The sequence below is a fragment of the Lathyrus oleraceus genome, chromosome 2 (genome assembly GCF_024323335.1).
Source record: "Lathyrus oleraceus cultivar Zhongwan6 chromosome 2, CAAS_Psat_ZW6_1.0, whole genome shotgun sequence".
Classification (NCBI taxonomy): domain Eukaryota; kingdom Viridiplantae; phylum Streptophyta; class Magnoliopsida; order Fabales; family Fabaceae; genus Lathyrus; species Lathyrus oleraceus.
In genome coordinates, this window is record NC_066580.1 from 369,352,381 (window position 1) to 369,379,321 (window position 26,941).

Here is a 26,941-nt window from a genome sequence, read left to right on the forward strand (position 1 = left end):
CATGTCCAGATGAGATACGTAGGCACGAGATGCGATGTCTTGTCGAGTTTGACTGACCACTAACACTAACTTCTTTTCTCTCGCCCTCGTTGCGATTGAGACCTCCCCTTTCTCTTGCCCTGGTTGCAATCGAGACCCTTCTTCTTGTTGTGCGCTTGGAAGCTGATGTAAGTCCATCGAGTGGCGTTCGGGTTCCAGTGTGTGTGTGTTTCGGTTCGGATGCTGATGTAAGCCCAGTGATTGGCATTCAGGCTCCACGTTTGCCTTTGCCTGTGTTAGTTTGTGTGCGTGTTAGCCGAGCTACGAATGCTCTGATTCTCCTTCGTCCAAAGGAGATACGTATGCATAGGATGCGACATCCTAGCGAGCATGTATCGTTTCCCCAGTCCGAACTACTTAGACTCTGATGTCTATGCTTGATAGACTAAGTAGGCCCAGGATGCGATATCCTGCCGAGTCAGTTTCAGTCTTGTTTGCTTCCTGTGTCTCTTTCAGCCGGCATAGATGTTTATTTGAGCAGTGTTTTAGCAACCATTTCCCTTCCTATCGTGCGTGGATCCCGTCGAGTACGACGGATGCGTAGGGGTGCTAATACCTTCCCTTCGCATAACCGACTCCCGATCCCATTCTCTTTGGTCGCGAGACCACGTCTTTTCCAGGTTTACTCTGAGCGTTTCCTTTCCCTCTTTTGGGATAAATAACGCACGGTGGCGGCTCTGTTGTTCTTGTTTTCCCGCCGGTTTTTCGCGTAATGCGACAGCTGGCGACTCTGCTGGGGATATACAGAGAAGTTGACCTGTGCTGGTCCATCTTCCCTGAGCGAGTCTCTCCTAGCGCTCTCTAGGTTAGGGTTTTGGTTGCTATCTGCTGTTATTTATTGCATTCATTCATTTACTGTTTGCATTTATTGTTTGCATTTATGTTTGCATTCATTCTTATTCATATGCTGTGCTGGCTGTGTTTCTCTGTTTGGGGATGGGAGTTACTCGAGGTAAAAGGCCCAATACCCAGGCTATGAGTGAAATCTAGGAAACCTAGGAATAGAGTGATTCATGGGAAGCGGGTGGTATGGCGCCACTTAGCGGAACATTGATATCACGAGCAGTTCAGACCCTGGTGGGATATTATCGGTGCATACATCGGGTGTGCACAGGATGATATTCTGCGAAAGGTTATTTATGCTGCGTTTCTCTCGACCTTACCCTGGCCTAGATGACACCCGTGAGTGGGAGGGGTTGATTATTACAGGTACAGTTGCTGACTGGTTGGTGACTTGTTGGTGACTCTTGGTACTGATGGTGACTGTGAATCATGGACATTTATTTCTGGGACGCCGGAGTTCTGTCCGTGGTTTATCAGCGGGTTCCGTTTATTTCGGATCCCCGGGTTGAATTTGAGAGTACCTGTTCAGAGGATCTGATTGTCATCCGTTCAGTGGATGTTCCTGTGATGATAGTGATGTAATCTCCGGTTCCGTTTATTTCGGAACTTCCCAAGTCGGATTTATGGTGACTCAGTTGACTGTGACTGGTTCAGAGAATGGGTCTTCAGATGACCTGGCGGCACAATGACCTGCATTCATGCATTTGCATCGGTCTCATTTCGCATTCATCTGCATTCAACCCATGTCTATCCGTACTCAGGGTCCATTATTTTTGATCAAGACTCAGGTTGAGAGACATCCAGATGTCATTGTTGATAAAATTTTATCTGTCTCGATGAAACCGGAATCAAAGGACAGATATTTCTGGTACGGGTAGACATTGCATGTGTGAGTCATACTAACCCACTTGCTGTTTTGTAGGTGTCATCCGGTGCGCATAGCCCGTCTGTTCAAATTTCCTGCTAGGGACAACAAATCCAAACTGATGGATCCACTCAACACCGGTAAAGGCAGACATGTTCGGGATTGGTTATCCAGATCAAGAGTCGTCTAGACCAAACAGAGGACGTCGTCCACCGTACATCTTTGTCAGTGCAGGAATACTGGATCCTGGTCATGTTTGTTCAGTGAGTGAGGAGATCGACTGTGACCATGAGCTCGAGTTGTGGATAAAGTCGGGCGTACCAGGCAATTGGAAGGCCTCCAAAAGCATCACCGTCGCTCATCCGGAAGAGTAGTTTTTCTGTGATAATTTTGTTTGCATGAAAGCCATACGTTTTGCCCGAAACGTACGGGTCCATTGTAAGGGCCACCTCATGTTTCATTTTGCAACATTTTGCATCATAAATAAATGGATGTTTTTCAATTAAAAGCGGTGTTCCCTGTTTTTCATTCATTTTTACAGTTTAAAAACAAATAAAAATGGCAATGTTTGTTTTCATTTTTTCCCTTTTGAACTTGTCTCGTTCCAACCACAAAAGTGATTACCTTCCTGATCTCATCGATAACAATTTGGTTACACCTCTATATGACTTCGACAATCCGATCTATCATGCCGAAGAAAAAAGGCGAAGAAGATTGTGATCTGCTGGAATCAGCTAGGTTGTTGAAACAAGAGGAGAAGGTGATTCAACCACACGAGGAGCGAGTCAAGATGGTAATCCCAAGTACCGCCGAGGTCAGAAGGGAAATGAAAGTTGAGGCCGCTTCAGAGGCAAGTCAAGAACAGAATGGTAGCCCTGTTGAAAGAGCAGGTTGATATCTTCACCTGGTTGCATCAAGGTACACCAGGGTGGAATACCCATGTTGTGGGGCACGAGCTACCATCGAGAGAAGACTATCCTTTAGTGAAGAAAAAGGCCGGTGCCACGGATCAAAGGGCTACGGTGACTTTGTTTCATGATATGACTCATCGTGAAAGCGAATGCCATGTTGATGACATGATGACAAAGTCCCAAGCAGAAGAGGGGCACCCGGTGGACTTGATCAAGTTGTTTGACCGGTGGAGATAACTCATACTGTTGAGTCTAAGTCAGTGCACTTATGGAGTGCTGTCCGGCAAGCTGCCGAGGCATGTTGTGAATGAAAGAGGAATCGAGGTTTTTCCTGCAAAAAAAAAAAAAAGAAAAAAAACAGTGCAAGGAACGCCTGAACCAAAAACAAAAAAAGAAAGAAATCAAATGGTCAGGTGAAATAATGACTGCCAAGGGGCATGGAAAGAAAAATGAGTAGCAGGAACCTCTGATTCTGATGCCTTCCTTGGAAGGAATAAATGTTGATTTGGTACTTGACAGCCCTCAAGGGGTCTAGGAGGTGTGTGGTGGGTCAGCATGACGAGTCTTGTCGAAAAGAGCATGCAATTTACCTAAGCAAAAAGTTTATCGACTGTGAAACAATACACTCACTGCTCGAGAAAACTTGATGTACTTTGGCATAGGCTGCTCGCCGATTGAGACAGTGTATGCTGGTTCATACCACCTTGTGGATGTCCAAAATGGATCTGATCAAGTATGTGCTTGAGGAGATAGCGTTGAACGGACGGGTTACGAGAGAGCGAATGGTGTCGACTGAATACGATATTCGGTATACCTCCCAGAAAGCAATCAAGAAGAGGGTATTGTATGGTTATCTCGCCCAACAACCCATCGATGATTCTCAACCAAGGAAGTTTGAAGTCCCTGATGAGGACATCTCGAGGTACTCAAATCGAAAGATTGAGAGTGACCGATCCCGGAGGAGGGGCCTGACCCTGAATCCGAACGGATTCTGATGTCTGATGGGGAGAGTTTAAAGGGAATGAGTGCTTCCCCGATAACGTTTGAATGCGCCAGTGATAGTGGCTGAGTACGAAGTTGGTATCCTGAGTGTCGTACTTCGGTACGTGCATCTGCTGGGGCAACGCCTTTCTCACTCCGGTATGGGATGAAGGTTGTACTACCATTTGAGACTCAGGTTTCGTCATGAAGTCCCGTTGGACGTAGACGTGAAAAAGGATGAGTGGATGAGGACTCGGTATAACGCGTTGAGCCTGATTAAGAAAAAGGCTGACAGTTACTTATCATGGGGCAGTTGTACCCAGCAAATGAAGGGTGTTGTTAACCGAGGAGTGCGACCTCGTGGGTAGCATGGAAGAGATGTGGTGTTGAAAAGGATCCTTCCTCCTCAAGACGATCGTGGGGCAAGTGGATAAACAGTTATGAATGTCCATTCGGGGTCGAAAAGGTCTCCTCTGACAGAGCCTTGTGATCGATGACCACGAATGATGAAGATTTTCCAATCCCTGTGAATGCGGACGCAGTTAGAAGATACTTCGTGAAAGAGACCCGCTGGACAAAAAGAATAAAGAGTCCAGGCAAAAAAGGGCATCCCGGCGAACCAAGGAAAAAGAGAAAAGGTTCGGGCAAAAGTTAGGGATAATAAAAGAAAAGAACTGTACACCCGGCAAGTCGAAAACCCCACAAGGGCGACTTGGGCAAAAAAGGGTATCCCGGTGGACTGAAACCTGAAAGGGTGGTCTAGCCAAAAGAGGGATTGAAACGAACAACTGCGTCCAACATGATCGTTTGTGCTCGAGATATGACTTGGATAATCTCCGACAGAGATCAATCGGAAGCGTCTGGTTCAGAAGGCCGAGAGTGCGGAAAGTCTTGAGGACATATGGGGTGTAACCGAGTTGGAACCCGATGAGATCACGGTTCCGCATTGCCAATAGGATAGATTTTTTCCTTTTATGCGCAATCACCTCTTTCCAGGGTTTGCCTCCTGTGTATTGCTCAATTCTGAGCCCCTTTTTGTTTCAGTCAATAAAGTGTGTGTTCAGTCAAATAAATTTTGTTTTTGTGTCATTACCGCTTTGATTACGAAAACATCCGTTTATTTTGATAAGAATATTTGCATTTTGAAACATAGAGGTCCCTTCCGATGCATGCTTATAAGATTGAAATCTGGAAATCTTATTCGGAAGTTTGAGCGACCAAAGTGTTGAAGTGTTGGCACGCCTGGGGCACGATTTTATCTAACAATCTCTTGTGCAGGTACCGTTAGATATCTTCATTCGCTGGCAAGTAGTGATATGAAGCCTTTTGACAAAAGATCCCCACAGAGTCCAACCAGGGGCAAGGGATAGACGAACAATGAAAGGACGGTGAAGGATTACGACGACGATCCTGGAAAGTTAACCAAGAGGACTCTTCAAAGTCTAAGGACTGGAAAGTTTGTATGAATCCCAGGAATTTGATCTTCGTGGGATGAATCAGAAAAGTCCAGGCAAGTCTGGGAGTTCTCAAAAGTGGAAAGCTGACACTGTGGGTGGACGATGGATGACGTTGTTCGACGACTTGACAGGCGTTCCGTACCCAATAGGCTGTATCCCCAGTGGGTGTGAGAGTGTTAGTTCCCTAACAAATTTGAGATCAGTGCCTCCTCAGCAAGCATGAAGGTTACCGTGTCCCCATCGGAGTTGTGGTTGTTTTCCAAGTCTGAAGCTGTCTTCCCAGCAGAGTTTGTGTTAATGGTTTTCCCTCAGCGAGGTCCCCAAGCGGATCGGGTTCGGAGAAAATCATCCCCAGTAGAGATAAGCGTGGGTTGCCTCCCCTAGCAGGGTAATCTCCAAGCAGTATGGGTTCGATGGAGTTCACCCCCAGCAAAGGTTTGTCTTTCCCCAGCAGGGCGGAAATTGACGTGGTAATGAGATCCTCAGTGCAGTTCCTGGAGTTCCTCAGTGTTGTCTCTGGAGGAGACGCGTGTTTATGCATTCATCATGTAGATAAGCATAACATATTGCATCATTAGTGCGTGGCATTTCCATAATCATGGGGCATTACGCTAAAAAAAAAAAACTCATGCATCTGCATTGCAAGCATATCCATTAGCCCGAGGCCGTGGTGAATTGACCAAGAATGGGTTGTTGGAAAGAGTTTAGCATCGCTTGGATCGATTTCAGAGTTGGGTTCCCCAGCAGGGTTGAGAGAAGTGGCCCCGCAAGTGAGTGGGTATCCCCAGCATTGTTACTCCCCGAAATTGGTAGCATCTTGCAAGCTTGGAGCCTTTTCCCTTAGCAGATGTGGGTGTGTCTGACCTCTCCATGTAGAGTCTACCCCTTAAGCAGAAAAGTGTCTACCATTTCTTTCTGCGCTCCCCATCGAGTTAGATCCTCGTGGATGACGGTTGTTTCCGTTCCCTCCCTCACGGGACGGGTTTCCCTATTGAGTTCTTTCCTCATTGGGATGAGTCTTGTTTCAGTCTGCCTTTTGGGATTGATCCTGAATTGGCTCCATGTCGGCTGTCTCCTGTTTTTCCCTGGGGCATAAATGAATAGTTGGTCACTAACCGGCACTCATTCATCTTATCCTCAGCGGAATTTGTGGCCTCTACCTACAAACCGGTAGTTGTAAGTCCTGTCTTTGTGGTTTTCTACCTACAAGTTGGTAGTTGTAAAATCCCACTTTCATCCCCTAGCAGAGGTAACCTTTGTGGTTCATTCTGTTTGTTGGCCTCTACCTACAAACCGGTAGTTGTAAGTCCTATCTTTGTGGTTTTCTACCTACAAGCCGGTAGTTGTAAAATCCCACTTTCGTCCCCTTGGTGGAGTTAACCCTTTGTGCTCATCCTGATTGATGACGGTTGCTTTTCCGTGGTTTTCTGCCTACAAACCGGTAGATGTAATCCCCTCTTTGCAGTTATCAGTACCCAGTTTGCGGTATTGATAGTCTTTTCCCCTCTGGATACTCGCCTTGACCAAGCAGTATTGTCCCCAGTGGGTCTCCCCCTTTCTTTTGGGTATTTGCTCCGAGTCAGCAACTTTATCCTCTTTTGATTGGTCATCTTTTGCATACCTAGTCTGGTACCCGATGCCTTTCTTTTCGGTCGTTTATCCATTTAACGACCTGCAATCCGGTTATGGGTAATCTGCCATGCGAGTGTATTATCTACGTTTCGACGGCTATAGATGATATATCTCATGCACTCTCTGGTCAGTCTCTTGATTGCTTTCTCTAGCAGAGTAAGATTCGTATTCCTCGTGGAATCGAATGTCCATCCTTTAACAAGTTTGCCTTTGCTCTCTTCAGGATGATGTCGGTTGATTTATCCATTTAACAACCAATCCGGTTATGGATAATCTTCCATGCGAGTATGTAATCTACGTTTTGACGGCTATAGGTGATATGTCTCATGCGCTCTTGGGTCGAAGTCGTCCTCCCCAGTCGAGTAAGATTCGTATTCCCTGTGGAATCGAATGTCCATCCTTTAACAAGACTGCTTTTCTAGCCCTCTTCAGGATGTGGAGTGTTTTGGAACACAAACCAATTCACGCTTTGGTCGGTCACCTGTTTCATACCTACAACCCGGTATCCTTGGTGTTCCTTCCTGTTTGCTCGCTGTCGTGACCTTGTTCCCCGGTGAGATCCCCTGCAAGTGTTCAGCCTTGCCCTGTCATCTTGTAGATGTCAGTATCCCGTTAGCACCCGCGTGTGTTATTTCTTTGGTGTCGGTAAACACCATCTTTCGGTGATTTCCCAGTCATGCGTAGTGTCTGGTCTTCTTTGGTGTCGGTAAACACCATCTTTCGGTGCTTTCCCAGTCATGCGTAGTGTCTGGTCTTCTTTGATGTCAGTAAACATCATCTTTCGATGTTCGTAACGTCGTCCCTTCCCTAGTGAAGTTCCTCCTCTCCGTTGGTGTCGATAAACGTCGAGTTTTTCCCAATTATCCGTTGATGATTTGGTTGTGTTCACTCTTCCCTAGCAAAGTTTCCTCCTCTCCGTTGGTGTCGATAAACGTCGAGTTTTCCTATGCGTCCGATGGCGTATAGTTGATATCTTTCCCCACAGGGTCGTCCCCAGAAGTTTTCTCCTCTCCGTTGGTGTCGATAAACGTCGAGTTTTTCCTATGCGTCCTATGACGTATAGTTGCTTATTCTCCACAGATCATTTGGTAATGCCAGATGATTCCCCTCAAAGTTTCCTCCTCTCCGTTGGTGTCGATAAACGTCGAGTTTTTCCTATGCGTCCTATGACGTATAGTTGATTGTTCCCCGCAGATCATTTGGTAATACCAGATGATTCCCCTCAGAATATTCCTCCTCTCCGTTGGTGTCGATAAACGTCGAGTTTTTCCTATTCGTCCTATGACGTCTAGTTGTACCTTTCCCCAAGTGGATCTACCTCCCCGTTGGTTTCGATAAACGTTGTGTTTTTCTCATTCGTCCATGAACGTCTGATTGTATACCCTATTCCCAGTCATTCATTAATGTCTGGTTGACTTCCCAACCAGAATTCCCAGTAGACGTCCTATTCGGTTTCCGGTTGTGGTGCCTTTCCCTCGTGAAGTGGCTTTCTCCTTCTCCCTTTTGTCCGATGACGTCTGGTTGAGTCTCCCTTTCGTCCTATGACGTCTGGCTGAGTTTTCTCCTTCTCCCTTTCGTCCTATGACGTCTGGCTGAGTGTTCTCCTTCTCCCTTTCGTCCTATGACGTCTGGCTGAGTGTTCTCCTTCTCCCTTTCGTCCTATGACGTCTGGCTGAGTTTTCTCCTTCTCCGTTGGTGTCGATAAACGTTGAGTCTCCCTTTCGTCCTATGACGTCTGGCTGAGTGTTCTCCTTCTCCCTTTCGTCCTATGACGTCTGGCTGAGTTTTCTCCTTCTCCGTTGGTGTCGATAAACGTTGAGTCTCCCTTTCGTCCTATGACGTCTGGTTGAGTTTCCTCCTTCTCCGTTGGTGTCGATAAACGTTGAGTCTCCCTTTCGTCCTATGACGTCTTGGCTGAGTTTTCTCCTTCTCCGTTGGTGTCGATAAACGTTGAGTCTCCCTTTCGTCCTATGACGTCTGGCTGAGTTTTCTCCTTCTCCGTTGGTGTCGATAAACGTTGAGTCTCCCTTTCGTCCTATGACGTCTGGTCGAGTCTTCCCATTCATCCTATGATGTCTGGTTACCTCTCCGTTGGTCTTGGTAAACGTTGAGTTTTTCCCCATTACGTCCGCTGACGTATGGTTGTATCTCTCTTCCCATTCATCCTATGATGTCTGGTTACCTCTCCGTTGGTTTTGGTAAACGTTGAGTTTTTCCCATTCCGTCCGCTGACGTATGGTTGTATATCTCTTTCCATTCATCCGATGATGATTGGTTACCTCTCCGTTGGTTTTGGTAAACGTTGAGTTTTTCCCATTACGTCCGCTGACGTATGGTTGTATCCTTTCCTGGTTATCCCCAGTAGAGTTGATTTACCTCTCCGTTGGTCTTGGTAAACGTTGAGTTTTTCCTAGTTGTCCGTTGGCATCTAGTTGAGATGATTTCTGTTCCCATTCATCGTGTTGAGATGTCTGGATGTGCTTGTACCCCTGAAAGAAAAAAAAAAAAACAACAAAAACAAGAAAGACAAATCCCAGCAGTGTGCAAATTCTACGGTTCTTGGTATTCAATCCCTGTTTACCCTGAAAGTCTGACAGCCGTTGCTCTCATCCATTCGGGTTCCCAGTTGATTGAATAGGGGCAGCTGTAGCACCTCAAATTTGCACCCTACCAGTGAATACAGTCATTTCATATTAGGTCATAGCATAATCATGTCCACTGCATAACATTGCATTGTCCATTTGCCCAAGTGCAAGTTCAATTGATGAATCGGGTCAGACTGATCAGGAGAATCAGTCAATCAAGCAAGCAAGTGCCATTTTCATTGAGACAAAGCCCTAGGGTTGATTTTTCAAGCTCATATGGTCCAAGGATCATTTTGAAGTGGTTTGGCCAAAGATTGGATGCTCAGAAGTCACCAGTCATTGTTCAGTCAACCAGAAACCCTAGAAAGTCAACTGTGGTCAACTGTGCCTGATTTTATGGATTGGAAGGTGGGAAATGGTTTGAAAGGCCTCATTCATGTCCATATAAGTCTCATTTGACATGCCAAAGACCAAGGTTGAAGATTTGGAGGCCAGACAGAAAGTTTCCAAAAATAGCAGATGACCTGTAATTTCAGCTGCCCAAAATGGAAACTTTTTCTCCTCAAGATAACTTCATCATACAAGCTTCAAATGGAATTTTGTCCAACATGAAAGTTGAAGATCTTGTTCTCACCTTTCCAAAAAGTCCAAGAACTCAAAAATCCAATTTATGGTTGACAAGATATGGCTCAGTGAATTTCAGAAAAGACCCGTAATCAGGAGGCCATAACTAGCACATGGTTTGTCCAAATTGCAAGTTCTTTATATGCACAAACTCCATTTGACATGTACTTCAAGGGTGCATCATTGGTTTTTTCCAAAAATGGCCAATGCAAAAAGTCACTTTTCAACTGGACTGTTAAATTGGATCAGGGGCAAAATTGTCCAAATGTCAAAATATTTGGAATTTTGAGATGGGACCTTTTGTAACACCTCAGGAATGACATTTGGAGTGTGTTTGAATCCTCATTTCATGGCTAGGCTTTGCAAATTGAGTTTTGGTTTGGAAAGTGCAATGGTTGAAATTGGACATTATGCCATCAAAGGGTGAAATTGCAAAATACTTGGCCAATTGAAATGAAACTTGTTTCTACACATTACACATGGTATTTTAGACTTGTTGGAACCAAAATTGAGCTGCTATTTGGACTGATTTGAAGGAAGGGCATTTTTGGCCATTTTGAAGAAAAATGCAATTAGCTTAACTTTGCCATTTTGATTAAGGGCTTGATTAATCATGATTAAAGCTGAGATATAAAAGCCTAATTACTGCATAAACCTAACAGAATTTCATTCACCAAAAATTCAGATCCAAAATCACCAAAAATCTCTAGAATCTTCAAGAACTCACAAACACAAAAATCTTCCAAACTCCTTCGAAACTTGATCAATTTGCATTCTTCTTTTTGCATTGATCTCCTATTGGCAAGTACTCCATCTGTTTGTGCAAGAAAGCTACCAAAACCGTGCCATAAGCAACTGTCCAAAGGAGCTCCATCCATGGTGAATCGCGGATTCAAGAACTAGGAGCACAATCGAGCAAAACTGAGCTTCACATCACCCTTCCTGTAGCTAATACTGTTGCTGTTTTGCCAAATCGCGCGCCAATTCGTCCCGAGCTACAACTGCCATAGCAGGTTTTTCTCAAAATTCGATCTCAATCTTTCGATGAATTATGGTGTGCGTGTGGTAGAATAGGTTACGTAGATCATCATGCTACTTTTAGAATTGAAAATGATCAACTGTAGCGCAAGAAATCGCGACTCGAAGTTTGGATCTAAAACCCTAGGTTCATCGATTCGCACGATTTAGGAAGTTTTAGGTTAATTGGAGTTGAGATTCATGTTCTACATGTTGTAATGGTTCCAACGACTATAAGATTGCGCATTTTGGTTAGGTTTTGAGTGATGCGTGTTCTTGAGCCTTGTTCATATTTTCTGGGAAATTTCATGTTGAGAACGAAGAAGATAAGCTGTTTGATCTGAAAAACATTTTGAAAATTTGAATATCAAGTTTGCCGCCCCCGCGCCCAATATTACCAAACCGCCATTATAATTTAATTAATTAATTCCAATTAATTCATCAAAAATCTTAAAAAATACATAACATGTTCAAAAAATCATAGAAAAATGTAGAAAAATCAGAAAATTGTGAAAATAATTTTGTTGACTTTGTCATTGAGTGTAGATGATTTTTGACCTATTGGTCAAAGTTGTGCATGGAATATTTTTCATTTGACCTAGGGTTTCTTCCATATGTGTATATTTTGATACCTTAGACTAATTTGATCATGAAATTCTCATATTGCAAAATAAATGTCTGGAAATTTTTGTGATGATTGTTGACTGGATGAGGTTTATTTCCATATAAATTTCATGAATTTTTGATATCTGGACATGGAGTTATGATTTTTAGAACTTAGGTGTGACAATTTGTGTCACACCTCATGATGCCAACTTGTTGGAATTCTTTTGCATGACCTATACTTGTTAGAATTGATTGAAATTTGGTATGGATGCTCATTAACATGTTAGGATCCTTTGTGAATTTTTGTGGAATTATTCCTTATGTTTTCTAATTGATCATGATTTTTCATTTCTGGTGGTTGAATTTGCAAATCCATGTGACATAGGTTGGTAGATTCATTGTGAAATGCTCATATGGTACTGTATGATCATGAAATTTGATATGCTTGTAGAAGACACATGTTAGGACCTCCCTGTTTTGGTCTCACCCATTTCTTTTTTGTTTTCATTGAGTTATGAATTTTTGAAGTGGAAGCATGTGTTGATGTTGTGATTTGGAGCCTATAATTGTGTCTGTTTTTGTTAATTTTCATTGACATGGTTCCATTTGCTCAATTAAGCTGAAATTTGGTGTGCCATCCCCTGATTATCCCCTGTTTAGGTGTAATTTATTTGAGAATTTTTGGGATTGTGTTGATGTGGATTTGAATGCAATAATTCTGTTTGTAGGCTTAGGGCTTCCTTTGAACTAGTTTGCCTTATTTTGTGCATAGAATGAGCATGATGAGTGATATGATCATGAAATTTGGTAGAATAGTTCCTGACATGTGTAGCTTTCATTTGGCTTTGGTCCTACTAATTTCCCATGTAATGTCACTGTTTACCATTGGATTGAAGTTAATGTACATTTTGTAGCTTCATTTGATTGTGTTTTTGCATGCTTAGACATGTCGAATTAATTCCCATAGTTCCACTAGGCCAAATTGTATGAAAATTGACATGCAGCTTGTTGAATGTCCTCTGTTTAGGATATAATTTTTGTGGAATTTTCTATGCTGTTTTGATATTTTTTGTGATGTGATTTTGCTGGTTGCTCATATGTGGTTCACCATTGTTCACTATGCCTTACATGTTGCATAGAATAAAATGTGTACATAGTTTGGATATGGGACCAATTGGGATCCCTTTGTTATTGAAATAGCTTGACTTTGATCATGAATTGGTTGCTGTTTTAGGATCTTTCCTTCTTTTGGACCCTAGGCTAGTCCTAGTGGTCTTGTCACTTACATTTGAAGTTGATTGTGCCTTTTCAGGTTAAGAAGTTAAGGCTTAAGGATATTGTTTCACATTTGGGATATTTTGCTTGATACTTGTAAACTAATGTGGCTGTTTTGTAGGATGTTGGTCCACATGGACTTGTGCTATGCACATCATTGGGATTGTTAATTGGTCATTATATTGTTGTCTGATTATGAATGGGATGCTGATTCTGTTTGACTGTTTCCAGGTACGCTTAGTTGCTCAGTTCTCTTAAGAACTTGCATTGCTTTGCTTATAAGCAATTGGCATTGAGGTATAGAACTTTCTTCTTCATGTAGTCTGGAGACCCGGCCTGTTATTTGGCCGGGCACATTGTCTGAAGTCCTCCTTAAGAGGCAATGCTTGTGTATGTTTATATTTGTCCTAAGCAGGGAAAGTCCTCATTTGAGGCAATTGGTGGAAGGTAGGGATAAGCAATCTATCCCCCACTATTCTGTGAGTCTTCTCCTTGCTCCCATTACATGGTTGTAGCATTGAGATCCAAGCCCAAGATCTTGTACATTGTACAATCGAGTCTATGTCCTGAGCGTAGAAGGGTCCCCCCATTCTGGACCCACGCTCCCTTGTCTGATGCTCTCTCTGACTTGAGATAGAAGCAATGAGGCACACCCCTCATCACCTTTCATCTAGCTTCACCTTAGCCCCTCAATGGCAAGGTTAAGAGCTAACCTGACCCCGATACAGAGGCTTGTTTGTTGAGGTTGATATGACCCCTCGACTAAAGCCTAGCCCTGATGTTTGAGCCTCTTGTTGGTGTGTTTATTTCATGTTGTATATGTTTGTGTGGTGTGATTGTATCCCCTAGGTTTGCTAGACTCCGCGTAGTCTCGTTTGCATGACAATTAAGGTAGCACGGTTCCTTCGTATAGGACTTCCTTTCTTGCTTGAGCTTTCCTAAAACACAAACAAACATTATCCCCTCTTAAGGATACGTCAACTCCTTCTACTACAGGTGAGTAAGTCTCCAAAGGTCGAGCATCCGGTAGATTGCGTAGTGACGTCGTCCACTTAAAAAACACAAACCAACAGGAATAGTTTAGCCGAACTACGGCAACTCTGATTCTCATGTCCAGATGAGATACGTAGGCACGAGATGCGATGTCTTGTCGAGTTTGACTGACCACTAACACTAACTTCTTTTCTCTCGCCCTCGTTGCGATTGAGACCTCCCCTTTCTCTTGCCCTGGTTGCAATCGAGACCCTTCTTCTTGTTGTGCGCTTGGAAGCTGATGTAAGTCCATCGAGTGGCGTTCGGGTTCCAGTGTGTGTGTGTTTCGGTTCGGATGCTGATGTAAGCCCAGTGATTGGCATTCAGGCTCCACGTTTGCCTTTGCCTGTGTTAGTTTGTGTGCGTGTTAGCCGAGCTACGAATGCTCTGATTCTCCTTCGTCCAAAGGAGATACGTATGCATAGGATGCGACATCCTAGCGAGCATGTGTCGTTTCCCCAGTTCGAACTACTTAGACTCTGATGTCTATGCTTGATAGACTAAGTAGGCCCAGGATGTGATATCCTGCCGAGTCAGTTTCAGTCTTGTTTGCTTCCTGTGTCTCTTTCAGCCGGTATAGATGTTTATTTGAGCAGTGTTTTAGCAACCATTTCCCTTCCTATCGTGCGTGGATCCCGTCGAGTACGACAGATGCGTAGGGGTGCTAATACCTTCCCTTCGCATAACCGACTCCCGATCCCATTCTCTTTGGTCGCGAGACCAGTTCTTTTCCAGGTTTACTCTGAGCGTTTCCTTTCCCTCTTTTGGGATAAATAACGCACGGTGGCGGCTCTGTTGTTCTTGTTTTCCCGCCGGTTTTTCGCGTAATGCGACAGTAATATAATGCGAACAAAGTATTCCAAAATCCTTGGCTTCTTGTTGAATAAGTGATGAAAATACATTATAAATGGTGATCGATCACAACCCCAAACTTATCTCATTGCTTGACCTCAAGTATTGTTCTAAACGATAGAGTGTGTCACCCTCCAAAATACCTGAAATTTTCTTACCACAATACTGCTGAGATCTTTCTCCACACGCCTTCACTCTTTCTTTCATAGTCCTTGCTTTTCTTAATTGATTTTCTATCGCACTTCCACATAGACGTACTACTTTACCTGTCAGCTTATATCACACTCTCACCAATTCTCTCAAGGTTAAAGTGTTTACAATCATATTTCAGAATATGCAATATTGACTCATAAATTTGAATAGCTTCTCCTTTCATATCAACTACATATAACACATGCTTTTCGAGGTCTTTCGGGTTATAACAGGGCTTGGGCTACGGTGGGGTAAATACAAACAAAAGGAAAAACAAATGATTTTGGATTCAGAGTCAATATCATTATTCTTTTCATTGTGTTTGTTCTAACATATCATTTCCCTTTCTTTTCTTTTTCAGTTTTGTTACTCGGTTCTCTTTTTTCTTTGACTTTTTATACCCAACTGAGTGTTTCTCATTCGGTGAGTGCTTTTCTCGTTCCATCAAATTTATTTATTTTCTTTTGTTTTCTTTTTTTTCTTGATGATTTTTTTTCTCAATATTTTTCCTCACTCACCTTACTGTCAGATACTTATGGGGTTACCCCAAACTTAGAATTTAACACAACTTAAAGAACATAACATTTTCTCTGAACAAGGTAAGGAAGTATTTGGTCCGTGGGTTACATTCATTTGGTTATATATACAAACAAATGGTACAGGCTCAAACGGGGTTAACAAGGGATAATATTAAAGGGATAGCTAGAAAGGCTCAGGGCTATTACTCAAACAATGTGCCTCAGTGTGTGTATATATGTAGTGATATTCTAAGAGAACTTACGCAAACTCAGAGTGATAAAGACATACCTGAATATCGCTCATGATGACAAATGTGTTTGGATTTTTATGCGCTCACCATGTTAGGTAAAGCTTTGACAGAATCCACAGTACTTCTAGTATGGTGCGACTTCTTACTCAACTCGGAATGCACAAGGAACCTATGTTAGTTGAGCTTGAGGCAGTTGCCTACGATCCTTTCCTTCAGTAGTATCAACTTTTTGGGAAGATCATTCACAACAAGCAATAGTAAGTGGAGTGATCATTTCATCCACTACCACTAATGGTCATCACCTAATCCAACAATAACACTAAGAATCTGAAATACATGCAGCAAATGATACCCAACAGTAACGGACAAACCAAATGTAAAACAATAAATAAAATGGGACATAAATAAATATAAAAACCAAAAGCATAACTAAACCTCCCCACACTTGAACTGAACATTAGCCTCAATATTTTAGAACAAGATAGAGAAGGGTGACTCACAACACCCTACTGAGGAAGCTAGGGACAAAATTGCAACATCAACTATCGCATCATCATGTTCATCTCATCCATAATAGCCCCTTGTCAAGCCTGCTTGATGCCTTGTTTTGACTACTCAGTTCTCAGGTCACCGAGCTCAGTTTGCACCCATGCCCATTGGTCTTGGTTCATGGAAGATGACCCGACACCCTGTTGGGTTGGCTCATGGGGAGGGGGTACAAACGACTCCTGATGCTGAGCGCCTTCATTCATTGGTTCACCTGCAACCATATTTTCAGCATCGTATCCTTCTTCTTCATCAGGGTCAACACTCACATACATCCAATTAGCACAATTAGTAATACTTACTCTGTCAGGATTAGGTAGTGCAATGATAAACCTTCTATGGATCATCACAGAGTAATAATTATGAGCAATAGAAATCACCCCTTGTTGGATTAGAGCTGACATATCAATTTTTGTCTTACCTACCACCGGAGTCTCTTCAAGCAAAACCGCATGATAACCAAAATGTTCAGCAATCTGGGTAATCATGCCCCCAACTGAAATACCACCGGAGTCTTCCTGGGAAACTCTCCCCAAATAATCAACTACAAAGGCAGCAACATTGATGGAGTGATTTTGTGCCATCGAGTACAGGAAGAATAACTCCCTATTAGTTGCCATGCCTGTGCTATCACCCCGTCCAAATAGAGTATATGCCAGACCTTTTTGGGCATGGAGGAAGCAAGGGTTTTGGATGCCAGAGGCCTTTGCACCTTTGGAGGTGTAATCAGTCTTCCTAGTAATAGCAGTCTAAAAATCATGTGGAGAAAACCCTTTAGGGACCGCACCGGGTCCGTACAGTGGGAATCAGAGCATACCAACCAACTCCTCAATAGATAACTCATGATAATTATTAAACAGACGAAATAAGAGAGTATTATAGTAGTACCTCGTTGTGTCAATCCACCGTTTTTCCAGTTGGAGCTCAAGTGTACTAAAAAATTCAAGCGTGATGCGCTCATAAGTAGGCGCCTCGAGACTCATGAATTCCATCATACCTAACACATGGAACATCCTATAAATTTCAATCTTTAAGCCTAAGTCATGAAGGATTTGTTCGCACATGTACATGGTGGGAGTTAACTTCCACTTTCTATGAATAGAGTATCGTCGCTCTTGCTCCGAGTTGTCGAAGACAATGTTGTGCGGGTTCGGATTACAGCTGCTCCTCTTTCATGGCCTTGAGGTCTCATCCATTTGTTACTTCCCTTGAACAATCCTCCTTAGGGGCGTTTTTGTACCTGCAAAAATATCGAGAAAATTGAAATTGGAATTAGAAAAAACGGACACCGTGGTTATGATGACGGAGAAAAATGGAGAAGGATTCGTGAATGGAGTTTTTGATTTGGGGTCAATATGGTGGTAAAGGTGGAAGCTTTTTGGAGAGGTTTTAATGGAAGGTTAGGTTTTTGTACAAAGAGATGATGGAGAAGATGAAGTTTGTGAGAGATAATAAGTGGAAATTAGATGTTGGAATGTGTTAAGTGAGTGTAATGAGTGGTTAGTAGGCTTTAATGAAGGGTGGGGTCCACATGATGGTCAATTTATTTTTCACAAATTCAAATCCGTAGGTCTGACACGGGTCATGTCAGATGACACGGGTGGCCGTGTCAGGCTGCTGTAACTCAACATCTTTGGGGGGTGTTCTTCAGTGGTCTTGACACAGGCCGTGTTAGCTTACACGGGAGGTCGTGCCAGGCTTCTGCCAATATTAATTTTCACTCTTTCCTTCAGTGCTCCTGACACGGGCCGTGTCAAGCACCACGACCGACCATGTCAGGCTCCTGCAATTCTCATTTGAAGGCCTTTGTCATGGTCCTGACACGGGCGGACGTGTCAGGCTGCTGGTTTCTCATCAAAAAAATTCCTTTCTCTAATTTTCAGATATGGTCCTTCCTCCCGGTACAACTCTCGCATTCACGTGAGTGCCTCCTCCCTTTTATACAAGGCACTATGCAAACCTAAAATACCAAACAAAACAAAGACAATAATTAGAAATAAAAACGCGTTGGTTGCCTCCCATGAAGCACTTCGTTTAACATCGCATGGCTCGACGGTCGTCCATCTTATCCTGTAATACGAACATCATCTACCAGACCATTCTCTTGTCATTGGTAGTATGGTTTTAATCTCTGTCCATTCACTTTAAAAGTATCCCCGCTTGCTGGATTTTCGAGCTCATTTCTCCATGCGAGAATACTTTGTGAATCACAAAAGGTCCAGACCATCTAGACCTCAGCTTTCTAAGGAACAACTTCAACCGGGAATTAAACAACAAAACCAATTGTCCCTCCCAAAATTCTTTCTTCTGAATTCTTTGGTCATGCCATTTTTTCGTTTGCTCTTTGTATATTTTGACATTTTCATAATCTTGATTTTTAAACTCTTATAGCTCATGTAGTTGAAGAATCTGGGATTCCACGACTTTTGAAAGATCACATTTCAAGAATTTGAAGGCCCAAAATGCTTTGTGCTCTAGTTCGAGCGGTAAATGACATGCTTTACCGTAAACCAATTGATAAGGGGGCATGCCTATTGGGGTTTTGAACGCTGTTCTATATGCCCACAGTGCATCCTCCAACTTTATTGACCAATCCTTTCGATAAGCACTGACAGTCTTTTCCATAGTCTGCTTTATCTGTCTGTTAGATGCTTCAACCTATCCACTTGTCTGACGATGATAAGGTGTGGAAATCTCGTGATTCACGTTGTACTTCCTTAACAGATTCTCCACTAACTCGTTTAGAAAATGAGTACCTTTGTCACTGATTAATGCTCTTGGTACCCCAAACCTAGAGAAAATATAGTTTTTGAGGAAGTTGGCCACCACTTTAGCATCATTTATGGGTAATGCTACAACTTCTACCCACTTTGACACATAATCAACAACAACCAAAATGTAATGCTTTCCAAATGAAGGTGGAAAGGGTCCCATGAAGTCTATTCCCCATACATCAAACAACTCTACCTCCAACATGGCATTTTGAGGCATCTGATTTCTCTTTGAAATATTACCTGTGCTCTGACATCTGTCACATTCCTTTACTATGCTTTGAGCATCCTTGAATAGTGTAGGCCAGTATAACCCATACTGGAGAACCTTTGTTTCTATTCTGTCGCCACTAAAGTGTCCTCCATATTCTGAGTCATGACATGCCTTGAGGATGACCATTGGTTCTTCCTCCGGAACATACCGTCGAACCAACTCGTCTAGTCCCTTTGTGTACAAGAACAGGTCATCCCATAAATAAAACCTACAATCATGCACAAACTTTTTCCCTTTGTTAGAATCAAAATCATCAAGTATTATCCCACCTACCAAATAATTCGCATAGTCTGCGAACCATGGAACACCAATAATAACTAAGATTCGTTCGTTGATGAACTCATCCTTGATTGGGTGTTTCTCCTTTGTTTCTTCTAGCCGGGGCATCCAAGATAAGTGATCAGCAACAATATTTTCATAACCCTTTTTGTCTCTGATTTCCAGATCAAACTCTTGCAGAAGTAGAATCCATCTCAGCAACCTTGGTTTATATTCCTGTTTGGCAAAAAGATATTTCAAAGCAGCATGGTCAGTATAAATAATTACATTAGATCCGAACAGGTAAGACCTGAATTTATCAAAAGCATACACAACCGCGAGCAACTCTTTTTCAGTGGTTGCATAATTCATTTGGACAGAATTCAACACGTGACTTGCATAATAAATCACATGCAAGGTCTTTTCCTTTCTTTGTCCTAGCAATGCCCCCACTGCATTATCACTGGCATCACACATGATCTCAAAAGGGAGAGACCAATCAAGGGCAATCACTATAGGAGTAGACACCAAATCCCTCTTCAGGATTTCAAAAGCTTCGCTGCATTTTTTGTCAAAAAGAAAATGTGTGTCTTTCACAAGAAAGCTCGTCAACAGTTTGGCGATCTTAGAAAAGTCTCTAATGAACCTACGGTAAAAACCTTCATGTCCCAAGAAGCTTCTTATACCTTTTTCATTCACTGATGGTGATAAATTAGCTATTACCTCCAATTTTTCTTTGTCTACTTTTATGCCTTTGTTGGAAATTTTGTGTCCCAACATGATGCCTTCACGTATCATAAAATGGAACTTCTCCCAATTTAGGATCAAATTTGTTTGCTGGAATCTTTCTAGCACAAGAGACAAGTTAGTCAAACATTTATCAAAAGAAGAATCGAAAACAGAAAAGTCATCAATAAACACTTCCATATGCTTTTCAAGCATATCCGTGAATATGGAAGTCATACACCTCTGAAATGTGGCAGGTGCATTGCATAACCCAAATGGCAATCTCCTGTATGCGAAAATGCCATAAGGACATGTGAAAGCGTTCTTCTCTTGATCTTCAGGGGCCACTTCTATATGATTGTACCCTGAGTATCCATCAAGGAAACAATAGTAATCATGACCGACTAACCTTTCCAACATTTAATCAATGAATGGAAAAGGGAAGTGGTCATTTCTTGTTGCATTATTCAGCCTTCTGTAATCAATGCACACTCTCCAACCTATAATAGTTCTTCTTGGGATCAACTCAATTTTTATTACAGTAGTTCCCCCTTTTTTTGGTACCACGTGCACTGGACTAACCCATGAGCTATCGGATATAGGTTAAATCAGCCCCGCATCCAACAACTTTACAACCTCTTTGCAAACCACTTCTTTCATAGCTGGATTAAGTCTTCGTTATGGTTGAACTACCGACTTATGATCATCTTCCATCAAAATCTTGTAAATGCAAACTGTCGGGCTAATACCTTTCAAATCCTCAATCGCCTATCCAATAGCACTCTTGTATTTCTTGAGTACTTTGATGAGTTCTTCTTCTTGAAATTTTTTTAAACTAGAATTGACAATTGTCGGGAACTTCCTTTCAGCATTAAGAAACACATACTTCAGATTCTCAGGTAATTGTTTCAAATCTTCCCCCTTTTTAGGCTCTTGCGTATTTTCTAATGGTGGGGTGGTCTTAAATCTTCCCACCGGTGTGGTTTAGAACTAATCCACTGAGGTTGTTCCTCCTTCGCTAGCACTTCTGACTCTCTCTCATCTTCATCACTTTCAAAAATTGACAAGCTCAAAACACGTTCTAAAGGTAACTGAGGTGTTTTCATTTCAATTTCTTGAGCAATCACTTGATCAATTACCTCTACCGTGTGACTCATGCCAACATCATCTTTGTATTGCATAGTGTTTCGAACATCAATTTTTAATTCCTCATCATAGACTTTGAGGGTCATTGTTCATTCCTCTATGTCTATCATACACCGTCATGTCTCTAAAAATGGTATGCCCAATATGAGAGGGATCTCCTCATCTTCAGGCATCTCAAGAATGACAAAGTCAACCGGAAATAAAAATTTATCTATCTATACCAAAACATCTTCCGCAATTCCATAAGGTCGTCTAACTGAGCGATCAGCAAACTGAAGAGTCATCCTAGTGTCTTGAACGGTGCCAATGCCCAATTTTTTATAAATGGACAATAACATTAAACTCACACTAGCTCCCAAATGAATCAGAGCCTTCTTGAATTTTCTATCACCAATAGTGCAAGGAACACTAACTGAACCCCTATCTTTCTTTTTCACAATTTTTTACCACTTCTTATCACCATAACATTAACATTATTATGCTCACGAGGATTTGTCAGTGTACCACCAGGTAAGGTACCTGAAGCTTGAGAATTTAAGGTCAATTGTTGTGCTATCTGATCCATCTGGACTTCAAGATTTTTTATAGATGCGGTGGTGCTTTTCTGATTGTTTCTAGTCTCCTCTTGGAACTGAATATTATGAGAGACCATTTTTCAATGGCAATCTCCCAGTTTGCTTTCTTTAGGGCTTGTTGTCGCTGGTGTTGTTGATATTGGGTCTGATATTGACCTTGACCTTGTTGTGGAACATTCTGTAACACCCTTCTAAAATACCCCAAATATTTAATTAAAATAGCAATATATCAATCAGAGTAATTATGCAATTAAGGGTGTCACACAATCATTTCACACCATTCACCAAATAACTGTCATGCTCTTTTATTAATTCAAAACATAAAGCATTTGCACAATACGCAGCGGATAGAAATCAAATCAATCATGCAAAACATGTAACACATTACATGTAAAATTATTCAACAAGGTAAAACATCCCGTCCCGATGTTACATCTATCAGAGCATGACCCACTAAGGAGACTACACTAGACTCCAAGCACTAGCTTCTACTCAATCACTGCTCGTTACCTGAAAAATAGTTGTAAGGGTGAGTTCCTCAATCGATATAATAAGCATTATAAAATATCATGTAATCCTAAGTAAATAACACATTAATCACCCTAATCATATCACACATTCAGTAACGGCACATCAACTCAAATATCATACTCAATACCAACACAATTCATACTCATACTCAATGCCAACACAAACACACGTATAATATTGGAATACATCCATTCATATTACACGCCATACATACATTATGCAATGAGACTCCATGCATGCGGTACCGACTATTCGTGAACATATAGTTCAACCTCACCGATCAAATCCAGATACGGCTACCAAGCCCACTAGTCCCACTCATTTGAGACCTAGTGACTCACTCACTAATTCCTCACCATGGGAATTAGCTACCACCCCAAGGGCTATGCTATGCACGCTAATCACCTAGCATGCAAACATCAACAACAATCCACAATGATTTACTCACTAATTCCTCACCATGGGAATTAGCTACCACCATAAAGGCCACAATATGCATGCTAATTCACCTAGCAATGCAACATCAACAACAATCCACAATGGACATATGCTCACACTCAAAGCCATAAAACAGTCCATCCACAATTACATACATAATATATACATTCACAACATTATGCATATTTTCACACATCATCAGCATATTTATCACATACTCATATCATGTCATGCCAAATAATTCAATCACAGTATTAGCACACTCTACTAATACCTATCCTACTCAAAACAACGGGAAATAATCCCTACTATATCACACACCGATATAGGCCAATCATCAATTATGTTCACAACGTTAAAATATCAATTTTTCCAATTTCCAACAGTGTTAACCGGTTAACGCCCTGGGTTAACCGGTTAACGCAACACAGAACACGCTTTCTGGCAAAACTCAACAGTGTTAACCGGTTAACGCCCTGGGTTAACCGGTTAACGCAAACAGAACAGCAATTTTCACAAATCACAACAGTGTTAACCGGTTAACGCCCTGGGTTAACCGGTTAACGCAAGCAAAACAGCAATACTTCACAATTCCTAACAGTGTTAACCGGTTAACACCCTGGGTTAACCGGTTAACGCAAGACAGAAAGCTGTTCCTGCGCTAACACGAAGCAGAATGCAGAATTCTCCGCATTTTCCGCCGTTGGAGGACTTCCGGACCTCCGATTCCGATTCTGTAAAAAGCTATACGTTCGGGAAATCACTACCCATCCAATTACAGATTCAATTACAGCTTTAACACAACTTATCCAACACAATTTTTCAGCATTCAACATCCCAATTAGGGTCAAATCAATGGCTTATCACTACCCATTACATGTTAACCCATAATACCCATTAAACGACGATAAACCCCCCTTACCTGAGTTAATCCGGCGAATCTTTAAGCTTCAAGCTTTTCTCTTCTCCAACCTTCTTCCTCTTGCTCTGTCTCTTTGCCCTTTTCCTCTTTTCAGCCGCTTCTCTGCTTTTCACGTAAAACCCTCTTTACCAAAATGAAACTCTTTTCTTATTTCCAACTTATATACTTTCCAATAATTATTATTCCAATAATAATAATAATAATCCAATAATTCCAATTATTTAATTAAATTAATAAATATAATATTAACTTAAATTAAATAATTATCTTATTTTTATCGGGGTGTTACAACTCTCCCCCACTAAAAGAGTTTTCGTCCTCGAAAACATACCTCAAGCGAATAACTCTGGATAGGACTCTTTCATCTGACTCTCAAGTTCCCAAGTCACATTGCCACCTGCTGGTCCTCCCCAAGCTACCTTCACCAAGGAAATCTCTTTACCCCGCAACTGCTTCAACTCTCGATCCTCGATCCTCATAGGTGATGTTTCAACAGTCAGGTTATCTCTCACCTGTACATCATCTATTTGGACCACATGCGACGGATCAGGAATGTACCTCCTCAACTGAGACACATGGAAAACCTCATGCAAATTCGCAAGTGACGGCGGTAAAGCGATACGATAGGCTACCTCCCCTATCCTCTCCAAAATCTGATAAGGACCAATAAATCGAGGTGTCAACTTCTTCGACTTCAAAGCTCGACCAACTCCAGTTATCGGAGTAACACGAAGAAACACATGATCTCCCTCTTGGAACTCAAGTGCCTTCCTCCTCTTGTCGTGATAACTCTTCTGACGACTCTGAGCAATTCTCATCTTCTCCTGAATCATCTTAATCTTTTCCGTAGTTTGTTGAACAATCTCCGGTCCAACCACAACACTCTCACCGGACTCATACCAACACAAAGGCGTCCGACATCTCCTACCATACAAAGCTTCAAACGGTGCCATACCAATGCTCGAATGAAAACTATTGTTGTAGGTAAACTCAATCAAAGGTAAGTAACAATCCCAAGCACCTCCCTTTTCCAAAACACAAGCCCTCAAAAGATCCTCTAGTGATTGAATCGTCCTCTCAGTCTGACCATCAGTCTGCGGATGATATGCAGAACTCAATCTCAGCTTAGTTCCCAAAGCCTTCTGCAAACCTTCCCAAAACTTCGATGTAAATCTAGGATCTCTGTCCGAAACAATACTCGACGGGATACCGTGCAAACTTACAATTTTCTCAATATACAACTCAGCTAATCTCTCTAACGGATAATCCATTCTGATCGGAATGAAATGAGCCAATTTCGTCAATCTATCGACAATCACCCAAATAGCTTCAAAATTCTTACTTGTCCTCGGTAAACCAGAAACAAAATCCATACTGATACTATCCCACTTCCACTCTGGAATAGCCAACGGTTGCATTAGCCCAGATGGCTTCTGATGCTCAACCTTTGACTTCTGACAAGTCAAACAAGAATAAACAAAACTCGCAATTTCTCTTTTCATTCCCGGCCACCAAAATAACTTTTTCAAATCATGATACATCTTCGTAGCCCCAGGATGAATACTCAGGCCACTACGATGTCCTTCCTCAAGAATACTCTTCTTAAGCTCGGTAACATCCGGAATACACACCCGATTACCAAATTTCAAAACACCATTCTCATCGACTCTGAATTCACCACCTTGACCTTGATTCACTAGAGTCAACTTATCAACCAAAGGCACATCGGATTTCTGACCTTCTCTAATCTCATCCAGAATACCACTCGTTAACTTCAACATTCCCAATTTAACATTATTGTGAGTACTCTCTGAAATTCTAGTTATCAGACTTTGGATGTCACACTGGTTGTTATGACATCCAATTCTGCACAGACAGGGATTATGCAGAACTTAACAGTAAGTGCAGTAAATAACACAAGTAATTGTTCACCCAGTTCAGTCCAACATGACCTACATCTGGGGGCTACCAAGCCAGGGAGGAAATCCACTATTAGTAGTATCAATTCAAAGCTAAACTCACCCGTTTACAACTTATCACTTAATCCCTACCCAATGCAATTTCAATCTTAACCTAAGATCAGAGTTCCTACTCACCCCCCCTCAATCACCTCAGTGATATTAAAGACACTTTGAAGTCACACTTCAAAAACAACTCTTGATTATGCTTCACAGCTTAAATCAAGATACACAGCACTCACGCTTAAAAGCTTTGAGTGACACAACACTTACAACTCAATGAACACCCTATGCCAAAGCAATCATCTACTTGATAATGGCTTGGCTTACAAGATACGTCTAATACAAGACTCACAAAATACAGCAGTGAAGTATGATGGACACACTAAATCTTCACGCCTCAAAATCCCCGAAACTGAATGAAGGAATGCCTTCCTTTTTATATTGCAGCACCTGGGCTTTTGCACCTGTATTTTCCTGAATTTTAGGTCACACAAGTTCCCTCAAATTCAACATTTAGGTTGCTAACAAATAGGCTATTGTCACTCAAGGGTGTCACATAACAACTTCTTCACATAATTCAACATAAAAGTAGTCATACTCAATTTTATTCGACATAAAAACTTCTTTAACAATACGCAGCGGATAAAATATTTCAACATCTGTAATTCATCAAAATTAACATTTATTCGACAATTCAAACATCCCGTCCCGATGTTACATCTATCAGAGCATGACCCTCTAACCACACTAGACTTCAAGCACTAGCTCCTACTCAACTCACTGCTCGTCACCTGAAAAATATTGTAAGGGTGAGTTTCTCAATCGATATAACAATTATTATAAATCATCATGTTATGTTAAGTAATTCTACACGTTAATCACCCAAATCATATCATGCATGCGGTAACGGCACATTCAACTCAATTATCATACGCAAATACAAGTAAATACAACTCAATAACAACATAAAATGCAACTCAATGAGACTCGACTCTTTATGCATGTGGTACCATTTGGAGTAAAACTCCCAACTTAAAATCATTGCCAGTTTAGTGGGCATCAAGGCATAAGCCTTCAACTTTCAGCTTAAAATTTTGCCAATCCAGGCCAACG